Source organism: Octopus bimaculoides, chromosome 20, assembly GCF_046866305.1.
Source record: "Octopus bimaculoides isolate indiv1 chromosome 20, ASM4686630v1, whole genome shotgun sequence".
NCBI classification, from domain to species: domain Eukaryota; kingdom Metazoa; phylum Mollusca; class Cephalopoda; order Octopoda; family Octopodidae; genus Octopus; species Octopus bimaculoides.
In genome coordinates, this window is record NC_142947.1 from 20,508,060 (window position 1) to 20,525,198 (window position 17,139).

The window sequence follows — 17,139 nt, forward strand, 5'->3', positions numbered from 1 at the left end:
AAATTTTTACTCACTGTTCCCAGGGCTCCAACAATTATTGGTATTACTACCACCTTTTTCAGCGACTACAACTACTTAACCTCCCAAGTAACCTGTCATACCTATCGACTTTTCTTTCTTCCTTATCACATACCTTGTTGTCAGCTGGGCATGCTACATCTATGATCCAGCATCATTTGCTTTCTTTCGCAATTAACCCTATGCCTGGTTTCCTATCCTCTATCTCATTGACGCACTGAATCATAAAATCCCATAGGATCTTTGCATTATCATTTTCGATGATGCCTTTGGGTTTATGTTCTTACCACCTTTTTGCTCTGTCAAGTCCGTACTTGTTGCAAACTGTCTAATGGACAATTCTTGCTATATTACCATGACATCTCTTACATTCTTTCTGGGCTAGAGGCATACATTGACTGGTAATATGCTATACGATTTCACTCTTTTGTCCACAAATTATTATTATCATTACTGTTGTTGCTGTTATAATTATTATCACAATATCCTGATGCAGTACTAGGCAGTGGCTCGCATGGCTTTTGATTTTAACTGATTGGAAGTGTTATCATGTATATTGTTTTGTCTTGGTATAAAAGATGGGCTACAGCAAATATTCTGCTGTTTCATCCCTCTCACCACACAATCTGCATTGGTCATTGTTGTTAGTGTTGTCGATTCTGCATTTCACAGAGTCCTTAACGCATCTTTTTCTCTTTTTTTTTTTACACAATTACCAGTTTTAATGACGCCGAACTTCTTCACATGTTTGAACAATGGTTCCATGGTATGTTTTACATACCACCCTAAACTGTTTTCCCATGTTTTGATACAATGCTCGCAATTGATCGAACCTCTCCCATACTTTCTTCTGGACAAGTACAACTTGTCAGTGTCACTCATATTACTATTATTGTTATTATTATTTTTTTTTTTTTATTATTATTATTTATTATTATTATTATTATTATTATTATTATTATTATTGAGAGAGAGAGCAGTGCATTGCCATCAAAGTGACACTGGGGTAAAATATACCAAGCCCAGTATACCCATCATGACTACCCATCTGATAAGGGTATACCAGGCACATGCATCACAGCCATACGTACGCGACATAGTGATCTCATATCAAGATAAACAGCGCAGAATATTCTTCAGGTCGAGTAGCCCATCCCGCTCAAAAGGTTCCTGAATAAGGTTTGTTTAAGGATGTTGAGCAAAACACCCATGTTACCCAAAAGTGAATTATTCAAACCCCAAAGAATTCCTCTCAACACATGGCTATGATGCTCCCCCACTACTTCTGCTCATGATCAGAGATGCACATATCGTCAGCCACCAAGGGACATGCTCAACTGGTTAAGGTCAAACAACTGACAAGCAAATCTGTGGTATTGAGCAGAATATTTGTTGTAGCCCATCTTTTATACCAAGACAAAATAATGTACATGATAACACTTCCAATCAGTTAAGATCAGAAGCCATGAGAGCCACTGCCTGGTACTGCATCCGGGCATTTATTATTATTATTATTATTATTATTATTATTATTATTATTATTATTATTATTATTATTATTATTATTATTATTATTAAGGCGGTGAGCTGACAGAAGTTGGCACGTCGGGCGAAATGCTTAGCGGTATTTCGTCTGTATTCGCGTTTTGTGTTCAATTGCCGCCGGGCTCAAACTTTACCTTTCATCCCTTTGGGGGGGTCAATAATATAAATACCAGTTATACACTGGGGTCAATGTAATCGACTAGACTTGCCCCCAAATTTCAGGTCTTGTGCCTATAGTAGAAAGGATTTTTATTATTATTATTATTATTATTATTATTATTATTATTATTATTATTATTATTATTATTATTATTGTTGTTGTTCTCATCATCATCATCATCATCATCATTACATACACTGTAACATTTGTATGTATAGAAGCGTAATATTTTTTAAAGAAATTAAACTCTAAACAGATTACCATTATCATTTAACAATGAAGAAAGAATTGTCAAAGTTGCTAACTATTTTCATTTATAATGCATCTATCTAACACCTCGTCACTCAAGAAACCAGCAGGTGTCAGCATCTTTTAACATTCAATCGCTGGAAAGCTCTCCAGAGGAATCATTTAATCCTTTGCTGTCGTTATTATTAAATAGCTCACACTCTACAAGCAGATATCAGTTCTTTAACTACAAGTCTGCGTATCATGACCACGGTGTTCTCTACCACAAACACACACACACACACACACACACATACACACACACACACACACACACACACACACACACTAATGATAATAATAATAATAATAATAATAATAATAAGATGGTATAAACACACGCCAGAAAAGGTCACAGAAAACGAGAAAGCAACCATACTCTGGGATATGCCAATACACAAAGATAGAGAAATTAAGGCCAATAGACCAGATATAGTTGTCAAAGATCATGAAGAAAAAAAATGCTTTCTAATTGATGTATCAATACCAGCAGATGACAACGTTTCTCTAAAAGAAATGGAAAAACTTTCAAAATACAAAGACCTGGAAATAGAGATAACTCGAATGTGGAATCTAAAAACAGAAACAATTCCTATCATAGTAGGTGCCTTAGGTATAATAAAAAAATATTCAGACAAATACATAACAAAAACCCCAGGACTTACAAATATATATAACATACAGAAAATTGCACTACTGGGTACTGCACACATTCTACGCAAAACACTTTCAATACAGTAAACATAAGAGCACCACAGCAAACCACAGCACATACCCAAGGCGCACAGAGCTGCGCTCGGTAGTGAAGTGAAAGCACGTTATAAAAATAAAACTACTGAATAATAATAATAATAATAATAATAATAATAACATACAGAAAATTGCACTACTGAGTACTGCACACATTCTACGTAAAACACTTTCAATACAGTAAACATAAGAGCACCACAGCAAACCACAGCACATACCCAAGGCGCAGAGAGCTGCGCTCGGTAGTGAAGTGAAAGCACGTTATAAAAATAAAACTACTGAACAATAATAATAATAATAATAATAATAATAATAATAATAATAATAATAATAATAATAAAAGAAATATAAAGGGAGTGACAAAAGGAAAGATCCATGGTGGAAAAGAAGAATAGAGGTGAGGTTAGATATGCTCTCGACGGACATTTCCGTGTTAGACCGAAAAGAGAAGGTGAGGGCTTAAAAGCGAACAAAAATACAGCGCACTGAACATGGAGTATGATATTTAAAGAAAGGGCCTGAAAGTGGTTATGGTGGAACTGAAACAGCGCCTCGTTGCAAAGAAAGCAAAGATAGTAAGATACGACCAAAGAATGAAGGAATACCAGCAGAATAGGTTATTCAGAGTAGATCAGAAGGATTTCTGCAAAGAAATAAATGGAGAGTGTACAGATGAAAAGTTGATACCAGATAACATTGAAAGGAAAAGGTTTTGGAGTGACATCTGGAGCAAAGACAAGGAGCACAAGAAGCATGTTGAATGGTTACAAGACCTGAAACAAGCAGTAGCTTGTCCAAAACTGGTAGAACTAAAACTGGTCATTTCAGTTAGGGAAGTGAAGGAAATCAGCAAAAAAATGGGCATCAGCCCCTTTTGCTATCATTCTTAGGGCACCTATGACAACAGATATTGTTTTAGTCTTCGGGTTCCACATTTTGCTAATTTCAAGATCTTTATGCTTGCTTAGTCTTTTGTAGGTCTTGACAGATACATTTATGTCGATTGGGACTGTCATATCAATGGGGAGGCATGATTTTTGTCTGAAGTCTTTCAATATAATGTCAGGCCTATTCGCATCTATCTTTCTGTCAGTTTTAATGGTGAAGTTCCAGAGGAATGAAATGTGATCATCTTCAAGCACTGGAAGTGGCTTGTGTTCCCACCAGTTTTTATCATAGGGCAGGTCCAGGTTTTTGCAAATTACCCTGTGAATATATTGTGCTTCTCTATCATAACTGTTAAGATACTCTGTAGGCGCAAGAAGACTGCACATGGTGACCACATGATAAATGGTTTCATTTTGTTGTTGTTGTTGTTGTTGTTGTTGTTGTTGTTGTTGTTGTTGTTGTTGTTGTTGTTGTTGTTTTTGTTGTTGTTGTTATTATTATTATTATTATTATTATTATTATTATTATTATTAATATTAAGGCAATGGAGATGGCGAGCTGGCAGAATTATTAGCACGCCGGGTGAAATGCTAAGCGGTATTTCGTTTGCCGCTACGCTCTGAGTTCAAATTCCACCGCGGTCGATTTTGCCTTCCATACTTTCGGTGTCGATTTAATAAGTGCAAGTTACGCACTGGGTCGGTGTAATCGACTTAATCCCCTCCCACTAGCTGTCCTTGTGCTAAAATTTGAAATCGTTATTATTAAGGCGGTGAGCTGGCAGAAGCGTTAGCAACGCCGAGCACAATGCTTAGCGGTGTTTCGTCAGCCTTTACGTTCTGAGTTCAAATACCACCGCGGTCGACTTTGACTTTCATCCTTTCGAGGTCGATAAAATAAGTACCAGTTGAACACAGGTATCGATGTAATCGTCTCTTCCCCCCAAAAAAAATCTGCTGCCCTTGTGGCCAAATTTGAAACCATTAGTGTTATTATTATTATTATTGTTATTATTATTATTATCATTACTATTATCATTACTATTATTATTATTATTATTATTATTATTATTATTAAGGCGGTGAGCTAGCCTAGCGGTATTTCGTCTGTCTTTATGTTCTAAGTTCAAATTCCGCCGAAGTCGATTTAGCTATTCGTCCTTTCGGGGTCGATAAAATAATTACCAGTTGACTACTGAGGTTGATAGAATTGACTTACCCTACCCCCAAACTTGCTGGCCTTGTAATAAAACTTGAAACTATTAGTATTGTTAAGCTATACTTTTTTTTTAATTCTTATCGAATCCGAAGAATCTATAAAGCCAGTATTTATATCCAGTGCTTTAATTAGATTAGAAGAGAAATATATCTGACTCAGAACAGAAATCCGATCTATTATTAACAGTTTGTCATATCGACTAAAATTAACTCGGTTTTGTAAGCCAATGATCCAAGCCACCAAACTCTTTATTTGTCAAAGAGATTGAATCATTGTAAAACTGAGCCCACGTAATTCTTAATATCCCGGTGGAATATTTTAAAAATATACAAAAACTTCATGTACGGTTAGACGATGTATTTGTAAAACTTGATAGATGAGGTGACTCCATGGAGTATAGCTGCTAACAAACATTGTCTGTCATAAAATTGATTTCAAATTTTGGCACAAGGCTAGCAATTTCAGAGGAGTGAGGTAAGTCGATTACATCGACCAACTGGTACTTATTTTATCGACACCCGAAGGATGAAAGGCAAAGTCGAACTCAGAACGTAAAAAGGGGCGAAATGCTGCTAAGTCTTTTTTTCCGGCGTACTAACAATTCTGCTAGCTCACCGCCTCGTTACTTGTCATCATATTAAAAATGATAGTGATGACGAAATAAATTCCTTGTTTTATTAAACTATACCCCCATTGTATTCGGACCCGGAGGGAGGGGCTGGTAGGTTATTAAGGCCAAGATTCTTTCAGAAAATGAAATCTTACTTGAAAGAAACAAATATTTCAAGACGTCGAAGAAATTCAAGCGAATGCAGCAAGGCAGCTACTCGCTATCCCAAAAGGCGTTCCAGAAATGCTTCCATCAATAGAAACGATGCTGGATAAAGTGTGTAACTTCGAAGGAGATTTAATACCGAATGAATAAGTTTTGTTTTCTTTTTATAGCACCACTTGCGATACTTTTCGATCAGACCTGCTATCTGTGTGTGTGTGTGTGTGTGTGTGTGTGTGTGTGTGTGCGCGTGTGTGTGTGTGTGTGTGTCTGTCTGTCTGTGTCTGTGCGTGTGTGTGTGTTTTCATATATATATATATATATATATATATATATATATATATATATATGTATGTATATATATATATACAGGGTGTCTACAAAGTCTGGCTTCATGGGGATTAACACATACTTTAAGAAATTATTATTTCTTATATTTAATTGTTTATGTTATGATTTTATTTACTCCATGTACCCAGACCTTGTGCACACCCTGTATATATATATAGATTGGGTTGCCTATGTTAAATCCACTGCAGGTCGAATGCTTCCGCATATTCTCTCCACTAACCACGGTCCAATGTGGGGGTCGTGTATTTGAGCTTGACATCATACTGGTTTGATGCGCCTACTCTGTCACACTGACTCGACATGGCTTGGCATAGGGGGTGCAATATAGTAATGTATGTGTTCAACAGACAGTTAACCTTATGGTTCGTGTCTCTTCTTCACGTATGATTGGTCATCGAGTAGCTCTTCTAGCCTTTGACATATATTGCTTTTTATTCTTCCTTTTCACCAACCATCCGACTATGAAAAGACATGCAACGAACAAATACAAACATTTTTCGTAGTTATATAAACACATGTTAACCAGTTCTACGATCTTTTATCACTAGCATCGTATTTCTTGGTTCATTCACTGCATTAACTGTTTGCATTCACTTTGCAAAATGAGTCGAGTAATGCTGTCGTATTATAAAGTAAATAAACACAATGTATAAATACACATGTATGGAGATGTCTAACTGCTATAATATATATATATATATATACATATATATATGATTACACCTATCTATTTATGCACAACCAGAAGGTACTTCGATCAAAAACATGACCTGCCTTTATTCATTCTACAGCTTCTGCTAAATCCCTGTTTTCATTTACACATTATTGAATAGACCTTAAACTACTTATGTTAATATATATTTGTGGATGCTTATGAGAGTGAAATATTAAGCTTACATATATATTTGTCATACATTCATTCAAGGAATATGTAGCTATTACGTATGCAAAGTTACATTTTCACAACATTTATTGGCCATGTAGTATGAATAATGTGCGCACAGAATTATAATTTTGTGCATTTCTATGCAGTTTGGCTGAAACAAAAAAGTAATTTCTCTCTGTGTTTCTTGGCAATGTTTATTTTACGGCGGCGATGTTTGCATATTATTATGGTTTAAATTTAATATTCGTTCTGTGAGAGGTAATTGGCTCACAGCGTTATATGACTCTCTTTCATCTGCAAATTTCCAACTAGATATGTTCATTCTTTTGTTTTGCGCTTTCATTGCTCACCCACGTTTGAATATTAAACTGCATATTATATTTTCACTTGCTTTCTTTTTGTATTTTCTCATTTTTAGTCTATACATTTTCTTGTTTTTTATCAAAATTTAGCTATATATAACTACAACAATTATTTCTTGCAGTTGCATTCATTAAAATACTTTCTTCTTTTGTTGGATTTTCACCCCACCCAGTATAAAATGTTCCAAAAAATAACGTGAAATAACGCAAGGAAAAGAAAAATATGAATAACAAACTGATAAATCAAGAAACTATATGTGAAACTCAAAGACAAAATTTGGTGATGCTTTATGCTTGTTTCTCACTTGTGCCATTTAAGATGCTCGATGACACAACTCTTAAAATGGTGGAAGACCTCCGAAGCTAAACGATTAAAAGAAAATATCACTTAACTTAATGAACATTAAGCGGAGAAACAGTTACTTAATCGTTGTGTAGTATATCTGGAGTGATCTTTTCCCTCGCCTGCCTATTTTATAAATATCTTCGTTTTTGATTATGAATTAAATTATGAAGTTACAAATTAAAACTCAAAGGGACTAAATAGACAGGTGCAACGATTTTTGAGTTATCAAGTCATACACATTGTGTGTCTCCTAGATTATAACTGAGCACTTTAGAAGTACTAATTCTTGACTATGCTTATTATGACTATGTTTAATACACTAGACCCACGCAGATCATTTCATTGCATGTATGTATCATTGGTGATGTTAGTAAACCAAAGACCGAGGTTTCCGCAGCAAAACTTAACTCAACTTGTTCTCGATAGCGTTTTGTATACGACATATCTTTCCATTATTTTGCTGCATACTAAAGTCAGATATACACACATATGTATATAAATATAGATACATATCTCTCTCTCTCTCTCTCTCTCTCTCTCTCTCTCTCTCTCTCTCTCTCTCTCTCTCTGTATATATATATATATATATATATATATATATATATGAGAAGAGAAAGAAAATGGAATTCACGAAATTTTTTATAAATCACTACATTGTTGCAAATGTATCTCATTCAATAACTGGTCAAAAGGTAGCTCGTTTTTTAAATCACCGTTTATCCAAATTTTGAATTGTTACTTGTGTGTGTGTGTGTGTGTGTGTGTGTGTGTGTGTGTGTGTGTGTGTGTGTGTGTGTGTGTGTGTGTGTGTGTGTGTATGTGTGTGTGTGTGTATGTGTGTGTGTGTGTGTGTGTATGTGTGTGTGCATTTTAGCTTGAGACTACGACTGTGTTTTATTAATGATTTTCTGTATTTCCTTTATCTTAGTGTGAAAGAACAATTCATTATGTCTATAGTGGAGGCTTGTGGCTTAATGGTTAGGGTGTTGTAATCAAGATCGTAAGATTGTGGTTTCGATTCCTGAACTGGGTGACGAGTTGTGTTCTTGAGCAAAACACTTCATTTCACTCGGGTGACAAAAATGTGTAATCCTACCACGGGCCGACGTCCAGGTGGGGAATTTATACGCTATGGAAACCGAGAAACCGGCCCTTAGGGGTCAGTATGACTTGAGAAGGTAACTTTATTTTCTTTTGTTTTTTAATGTCCTTTACCTCCATGATCTTCTGATTTAGGTGAATGAAACATCTTTTATTGTTGGATTTTTGTGGAAAGCTGCAACGGTCGTGGGTATAGGGTGTGTCACTGAAGAAATCACCACTGACGTTGTTACTGATCTTTGGCATTAACTCCAGTTTTCAGTCAGCAATGACACCTCTTACTTAGTTACACAGACGTGTGTGTGTATATATATATATATATATATATATATATATATACACACACATATATATATATATATATATATATATACACATATATATATATATATATATATATATATATATATATATATGTGTATATATATATGTGTATGTATATATGTGTGTATATATAGACTTTTATTCTTTTACTTGTTTCAGTCATTTGACTGTGGCCATGCTGGAGCACCATATATATATATATATATATATATATATATATGTATATATATTAGTTTATGTATATATTAATATTATCTCAGTTATTAAAACTTTCGATAATTTAAATACGTTAATAGTTACCAGAGGTAGCAAAATTACACTAAAAAACAAGATATCACAGCCGTTTTACAGGTAGAGATACAAAGTTAAAGTGATACATTTTGAGAAGATATATATATATATATATATATATATATATATATATATTCTTTTATTTCTTTATTCATTTATTGATTTCACTCACTGGACTTCGATTGTGCTAGGGCGCCGTCGACTCAAGTACCTGTTTAAATCTGATACTAAAATCATTTCTGCTTTTTTTGTTTTTGTTTTCTCGGTCTTTTTTTTTTCTGCTTAAAGCAAGAAATTGAAAACTCAGAATGCCAAGGCTTGCTGGTACCTCCTCATAGCTATATAATAAGTGTTGTTCTATAAGAACTTTTGCCATGACTGTTTATTATGTACATCTGTAGCTTTTTCACTGAATGAGTCAAATCTGTGTAAATGCGCAGTTTTTGCATGAACTAAACCCGCTGCTCCTTGAAAACTTTTAAAAATGTATACAACCTCTTTGTACGATCTTTTACCCATATGCAAATATACATATATATTGGAAGTTTTTAAAGCATATACATGTACAACATTTTTGAAACTAGATGCATTTATTGTAAAAAATAAAATAATGTAGAATAACAAATGAATCATTGATTTCATGATATTGTACATGTTAATTGTAATCAAACCTGTATGAAATTTGGGAAGTGATAAATATTTTTGTTCTTATTTTCCTATTCATTTTGCACTTTTATTTACATCCTTATACTCTCGTTAGCAACTGTCATCATACATATTTTTCAACAATGCATCGAATTAGAGAATAATTTCGCAATTATCGCAAATTTTAATAAAGCACCCATCGTCATTGTTGACAGCTCGTGTACTCTCGTATCTTCTCTCTATCTCTAACGACCGAGCGTCTATCATTGACAAGACCAATGAAGGTGGGAATCATATGATCTAGTTGTCGTGGCGCTGGAGGTAGCGGGGATTTATTTCCCCGATAACGATATAACCAAGTATGCATTTTGCCCCAAAACCAATATGGTAGGTTTTCTCCTGGTAACTTACAACAGTACAGTTTACTCTTTTACTTGTTTCAGTCATTTGACTGCGGCCATGCTGGAGCACCGCTTTTAGTCGAGCAAATCGCCCCCAGGACTTTTCCTTGGATGCCTAGTACTTATTCTATCGGTCTCTTTTACCTAACCGCTAAACAGAACGTGTAAGTGGAGATAAATATTACATCTAGTATTTTCATGATAAATGAACCTTTGCACAAGCCAAGTGTTTGGTTTTTATAGAAAGAAATTTGATCAATCGATAAGACCGCGTAATCTACTAATTCTGGTTTATTGACTATAAACAGATAAAGAAAAAGTCGACTTCAATGGAATTTGAGTATTAACCAGGGACTCGTCAGACTGGAAAATAAGACTCTCTCGTCTTTTACTCAACAGTAGCTTCCCTGGACTTCATTACGTAATCTATCCTTTTCGAAGAGGGCAACATGAATTTTGAAGGAAATTTGACTTTCCTTTTTTTTACTCAGCATCGCAGATTAAGCAACTGCCCTGAGTTCCCTTCAGCCTTCCACTGTAGCATTCTATTCTGTCAATCTACTCACCTGCTTTATTTCTAAGACAAAAATAATTTCTTATACTGCTACAAAGTTAACTAATTAACGATCTGTTGACATAAGATTGAAGCACCTACCATAAGATAATTTATATTTATTACTTCGCTAATATAAAGAAGTAATGCAAGATTTTATCTGGTAAGTGTGATGCATAGAGCTAAACCGCTATCACCTTAACATTTGATACGCTGTTTGTTGAATTTTCAGATGACAAAATTAGTTGTCCAAAGTTGTTAGATGAATATCAATAATATACTGAATCATTCGATTAATGGTTTCCTAATCAATAAACATTAACATGTTCAAAAAAATAAATCTCAGAAGCCTTCAAAAGATAGATATAACAACCGTATAATTGTTTGTTTGTTTGTTTATTTATTTATTTTGTTGCTGGCATTTCTGAAAGTATCATTTATATATACAAGTAACGCGAAAGAAAATAGAATCTTAAACAAATCGATCATCTTTTTTAAATATTTTATTCAAATACATATGCAGCATTTATTTTACAAATTATAATTAGAAGGCTGGAGTAATTATTTCCTTTATTATTTCAAGTTATAATGCATTTGAAATAGCGAAGCGTTTACCTAAAATGAAAAATGTATTCCATGTGTTTTCAATGATGTCTGTTCAATATTTCATAAGTATCTTATAACATTTTTGCCATTTTTAATAAAGCTTCTTGTAATCAGAGGGAAAGCTTTCATGCAGAGAAATCTACCTTCAGAGTGTCATTAGGAGAAATGAATAATTTCTTTATTGCCATTATTAAAGACTGGTCGCTGATAAAACCTTGAAAATGTTAAAATTAATGAAAAATTCTCCTTCTTCAAGCGGCCGAAACCGAGATGCGTTCACAACACCGCACCAGGAATATTTTCCTTAATAAAAGAGCCATACTAGTGTCACGTGACAACTTGCTGTGGCTACTTGCTGGAGCCTAGCAGCGGGAAGTTTAGACAGTGTCACGTGACAACTTGCTGGGGCTGCCTACTGGACCCTAGCAGCGGGAAATTTAGACAGTGTCGCGTGACAACTTGCTGGGGCAGCCTGCTGGAGCCTAGCAGCAGGTATAAAAAGGGGAATTTGACATGACAATCAGTCGGACGCTGACACTCGTTGATGCTGCATCGAAGAGGCCAGGGAATAGAAGAAAGAAGACATGCACCCAACACCAGAGCTGAAGACACCTCCGAAAGGGGGGGGGGGGCGCCACGTCAAAACGGTAGAGGAGTAGGGGCCGAAACCGGACGTGGTTCCTCCTGATGATGTCTTGAGCTAACTGGGTCCTATAAAGGAGTTGTTGTGGTAGCAGACCACGAAACATGGTTGAAATTCCTCATTCCTATATTGATGCACTATTATATCACAGATTGTCAAAAGTAATCATCATCAAGAACAAAAACCTGTCAAGTATAAGGAGTTTCTAATAACAGAAATCCATCAAATTTGGCTCGTCTTCTTCAGGGTAAGTGTAGAGAGGATGAAGATGACAGGATGTTTTTATTTCTGCCAACAGAGACACACAACATATAAGTCAAAAGAAACCAATTCCAGTTGCTTAAGGTTACTAGTTTCGGTTCCATCTCAAAACTATTAGTGATGGTGTAGCGTTTCATTTTACCTCTGACGGAGACCCCCAAGAATAATGAAATGATTGAATTCGGTAAAACATTGTATTGTCTATAGTCAAGACATGGATATAAAGCTTTTATATTTCGTTTTAGAGCGTTCGTTGTTGTTCCTGGGGAAATACATTACACAACCAGGCTCTCTTTCATATTTTTAATGACTGGGAATTTTCACTTTCCTTTCATAATTGCATTACAAACATCTGAAAATTTTTGAAATTCATACACATAGAAGTATAAAGACAAGCTTAATATTGTAAATGAATCGTCCTTAAAGATTTTTTAAAAAACCGTTAATGGGAGTAAAGGTTGAGGAGGCAACTTATTGCAGCTATTACCTGGAACTTCTTCACCGTGTGCCATATATTTCTGAATTCTTACCTTTTAGCATCGAACAAAGAGCGTGATTAGGGCCACGCCTGGTCTCTTGTCTCAGCCAGCTACATTGCAGAGTGTACATGTAACTAGAGTGAGGCAGGGACCAGTGAAAAGGCAGACTTTTGCACGTGACCAATTTACAAATATATAATCCACGACTTCACAGCTTCTCTACACCTGTTGCGATTAATGCAAAAAAACGAATGAATAAATGAATGAATAACAGTCAATTTCATATAATTTTTCTCCAATTGCTTCGTATCTTCATTTTCTTATAACTTACAACTTAGCTCCGGTTAAACTGCAGATGAGGGGTGGTTGATGAGGAGTGACGTGATGCTAAAAGACATTCGTAAAGATTTAAGTATTGTGAGTAGCAGCAGTCGAAGTACTCATAATCCGACGAAGGAAAAATACTGCTTTCTCACTCAATAATAATAATAATAATAATAATAATAATAATAATAATAATAATAAAAGATGAAAGGTAAATTTAACCACCTTAGTTGAATTTGAACTCTAAGCATTTTGCCTGGCATGCTAACTAATCATTCGAACAGCTCGCCAGCTCATTAATAATAATAATGATAATAGTAATAATAATAATAATAATAGTAATAATAATAATAATAATAATAATAATAATAATAATAATAATAATAATAATAATAATAATAATAATAATAATAATAATAATAATCCTTTCTACTATAAGTACAGGCCTGAAATTTGGAGGGAGGGCACCAGTCTATTAAATCGACCCTAGTACGGAACTGGTACTTAATCTATCGACCCCGAAAGGATAAAAAACAAAGTCTGCCTCGAAGGAATTTGAACTCAGAACGCAGCGAAAGACGGATGATATGTGCATTTCTGATCACGTCCAGAAGTAGTGGGATAGCATGATAGCGATGTGTTGAGAGGAATTTTTTTGGGTTTGAATAATTCACCTCTGGAAACATGGGTGTTTCATTCATCAACCTTAAACAACCCTTATTCAGGGACCATTTGAGCGGGATGGGCTACTCGACCCGAAGAAAATTCTAACTGGGCTCCACTTGCAAGATCATGCGCTCTTTATCTTGATATGAGATCACCATGTCACGTACATATGGTTGTGATGCATGTACCTGGTGTACACTTATCAGACGGGTAGTCATACTGGGTAAACTGGGCTTTGTATATTTTACCCCAGTCTCATTTTGATGGTATGCACTGCTTTCTCACTCAATAATAATAATAATAATAATAATAATAATAATAATAATAATAATAATGATAATAATAATAATAATAATAATAATAATAATAATAATAATAATAATAATAATAATAATAATAATAACAATAATAATAATGCTTTCCGCTGTAGGCACAAGGTGCCTGAAATTTGTGGGGAGAGGTTAAGTCGATTACATCGACCCAGTATGCAATAAGCGTGCTAACGATTCTGCCAGCGCACCGCCTTAATAATAATAATAATAATAATAATGATAATTATTATTATTATTAATATCTCAAATTTTTTCCACAAGGGCGGATGAGTCGATTACATCGACCCCAGTGTTCAACTGGCACTTATTTCATCGTCCCCGAAAGGATGAAAGGTAAAGTCGACCTCGGTGGAATTTGAACTCAGAACGTAGCAACGGGCGAAATACCGCTAACCATTTCGTCCGGCGCGCCGCTTAATAATAATGATAATAATAATAATAATAATAATAATAATAATAATAATAATAATAATGATAATGATAATAATAATGATAATAATAATAATAATAATAATAATAATAATAATAATAATAATAATAATAATAATAATAATAATGTCTATGTGATCTCAAATTTTAAAGCAAACACATAATTTTCTTATGGTTTCTTAAACATTCACTTGAACAAAACTGTACAAATCCAAATATATGGTACCCTAGGCATAACACCTACATGAACTTCTAACTTGTTGTCTCTTGAGGTCTCTGGGTGAGACTTGGATCCAACTTGTACAAATGCAAAACAAAAGTCAAACATAAAATAATAATAATAATAATAATAATAGTGGCACCTCAAGGCGACTACCATACCAGTGATTGTAGGATCTCTAGGAATGATAAAAAAAAAGGTACTGAAACCTATTTGAAAATGATACCAGGCTTACCGTACAGGAAGTGCAAAAAATCGTGCTAACTGGAACGACTCATGTACTGAGAAGAGCATTATCGCTGTGAAAACAACATCCATTCATGAATATTTTTTTTTGTCTTAAATACATGTTTTACCTGTGAATATGCGTGTGTAAACTGGGAATGCATACAACGAGTTTCTCTGCCCTAGGTGTACGGAAAACACTCGGCGAGAAATGGAAGAAAATTTGAAGAAAGAAGAAAAAAAAAACAACATAATAATAATAATAATGATAATAGACTATCGAAGACTTGCGGATACTTAAGGTTACAGGTAGTAACCCGCTACCCACAAAAATCCTACCACATAGTAATAATAATAATGATAACGGTATCAACAACAGCAGCTGCAGCAGCAACAACAATAAAAGTGCATGATTGTATCAATTGTTCAACAGTATTTCATTATCCTTTCCGATGTCCAGTTTAGTGTGAATTTCTATAATCGTATCAGTTTCACTGGTAATTCATTTTCTAACCGTTAGCTTTGTTTAACCACGTGTTGTGGAGGGAATCCGATTATGTCGTAAATATACGAACGAACTGTGGAGTGATGATAACTATATGCGACGACAATGATGTTGAATACGGAAAAGATGAACGGTTAGTTTCAAGAGTAGTAGTAGTAGTAGTAGTAGTAGTAGTAGTAGTAGTAGTAGTAGTAGTAGTGGTGGTGGTGGTGGTGGTGGTGGTAGTAGTAGTAGTAGTGGTGGTAGTAGTAGTAGTAGTAGTAGTAGTAGTAGTAGTGGTGGTGGTAGTGGTGGTGGTGGTAGTAGTAGTAATAGTAGTAGTAGTAGTAGTAGTAGTGGTGGTAGTAGTAGTAGTAGTAGTAGTAGTAGTAGTAGTAGTGGTGGTGGTGGTAGTGGTAGTAGTAGTAGTAGTAGTAGTAGTAGTAGTAGTAGTAGTAGTGGTGGTGGTAGAGGTAGCGGTGATAGTGGCGTCACTGGTGGTGGTGGTGGTGGTTTTTGGCAGCAGCAAAGCAAGGCTAGCTAGTAAACTCTACAAAGTATGAGGGGATATTCATGGGAAACATTGATTTGGAAATTTACGAAGAAATTAGTGTGTGTGTGTGTGTGTGTGTGTGTGTGTGTGTGTGTATGCATACATATATACACACACGCACACGCACACGCACGCACACACACTATTGTCCTCGTATTTTTGCTCTCACTTTCTCCCTTGTTTTTCCTTCTAACTTCCATCTCTTTCTTTCTTTATATACATATATATTTATTGCCCACTGGGGGCTAAACATAGAGGGGAGAGAAAGGGATTAAGTCGTTTACATCGACCTCAGTGCGTAACTGGTACTTATTTAATTGACCCCCGAAAGGACGAAAGGCAAAGTCGACCTCGGCGGAATATGAACTCTGAACCTAGCGGCAAACGAAATACGGCTTAGCATTTTGCCCGGCATGCTAACGATTCTTATTTCTTTATTGCCCACAAGGGGCTAAACATAGAGGGGACAAACAAGGACAGACAAAGGGTTTAAGTCGACCACATCGACCCCAGTGCGTAATTGGTACTTAATTTATCGACCCCGAAAGGATGAAAGGCAAAGTCGACCTCGGCGGAATTTGAACTCAGAACGCAGTGGCAGACGAAATACCACTAAGCATTTCGCCCGGCGTGCTAACGTTTCTGCCAGCTCGCCGCCCTTATATTTATGTATGTGTGTGTGTGTGTGTGTGTGTGTGTGTGTGTGTGTGTGTATGCGTGTGTGTGTGTGTGTGTGTTTACACATATATACATTCAAGCACACACACAGACACACACACTCACACACACACACACACATACATATATATATTCTTTTATTGCTTTACTTTTTTACTCGTTTCAGCCGTGCGGCGGCGGTCATGCTGGTGCACCAATATATCAAATTAATTTTGGATAGGCACACACACATATTTAGTCCGTTATTTCCATCGATTTACGTCTTCTGTTGTTATACACGTAGTTTTCTTTCTCTCACACTCTCTCCCCCCCCCCATATATGTGTGTGTGTGTGTGTGTG

General features: G+C 35.4%; 1 long non-coding RNA gene across 1 annotated transcript in view; it reads right to left on the reverse strand.

Moving 5' to 3' along the window:
• Positions 1–11,384: 11,384 nt before the first annotated feature.
• LOC106881631 (uncharacterized) overlaps positions 11,385–17,139 on the reverse strand; it is a 402,087-nt gene continuing 396,332 nt past the window's right edge. The window contains exon 9 of the long non-coding RNA XR_016237605.1: positions 11,385–13,113. This is a non-coding gene — a long non-coding RNA (uncharacterized LOC106881631). The remainder of the gene's footprint in view (positions 13,114–17,139) is intronic.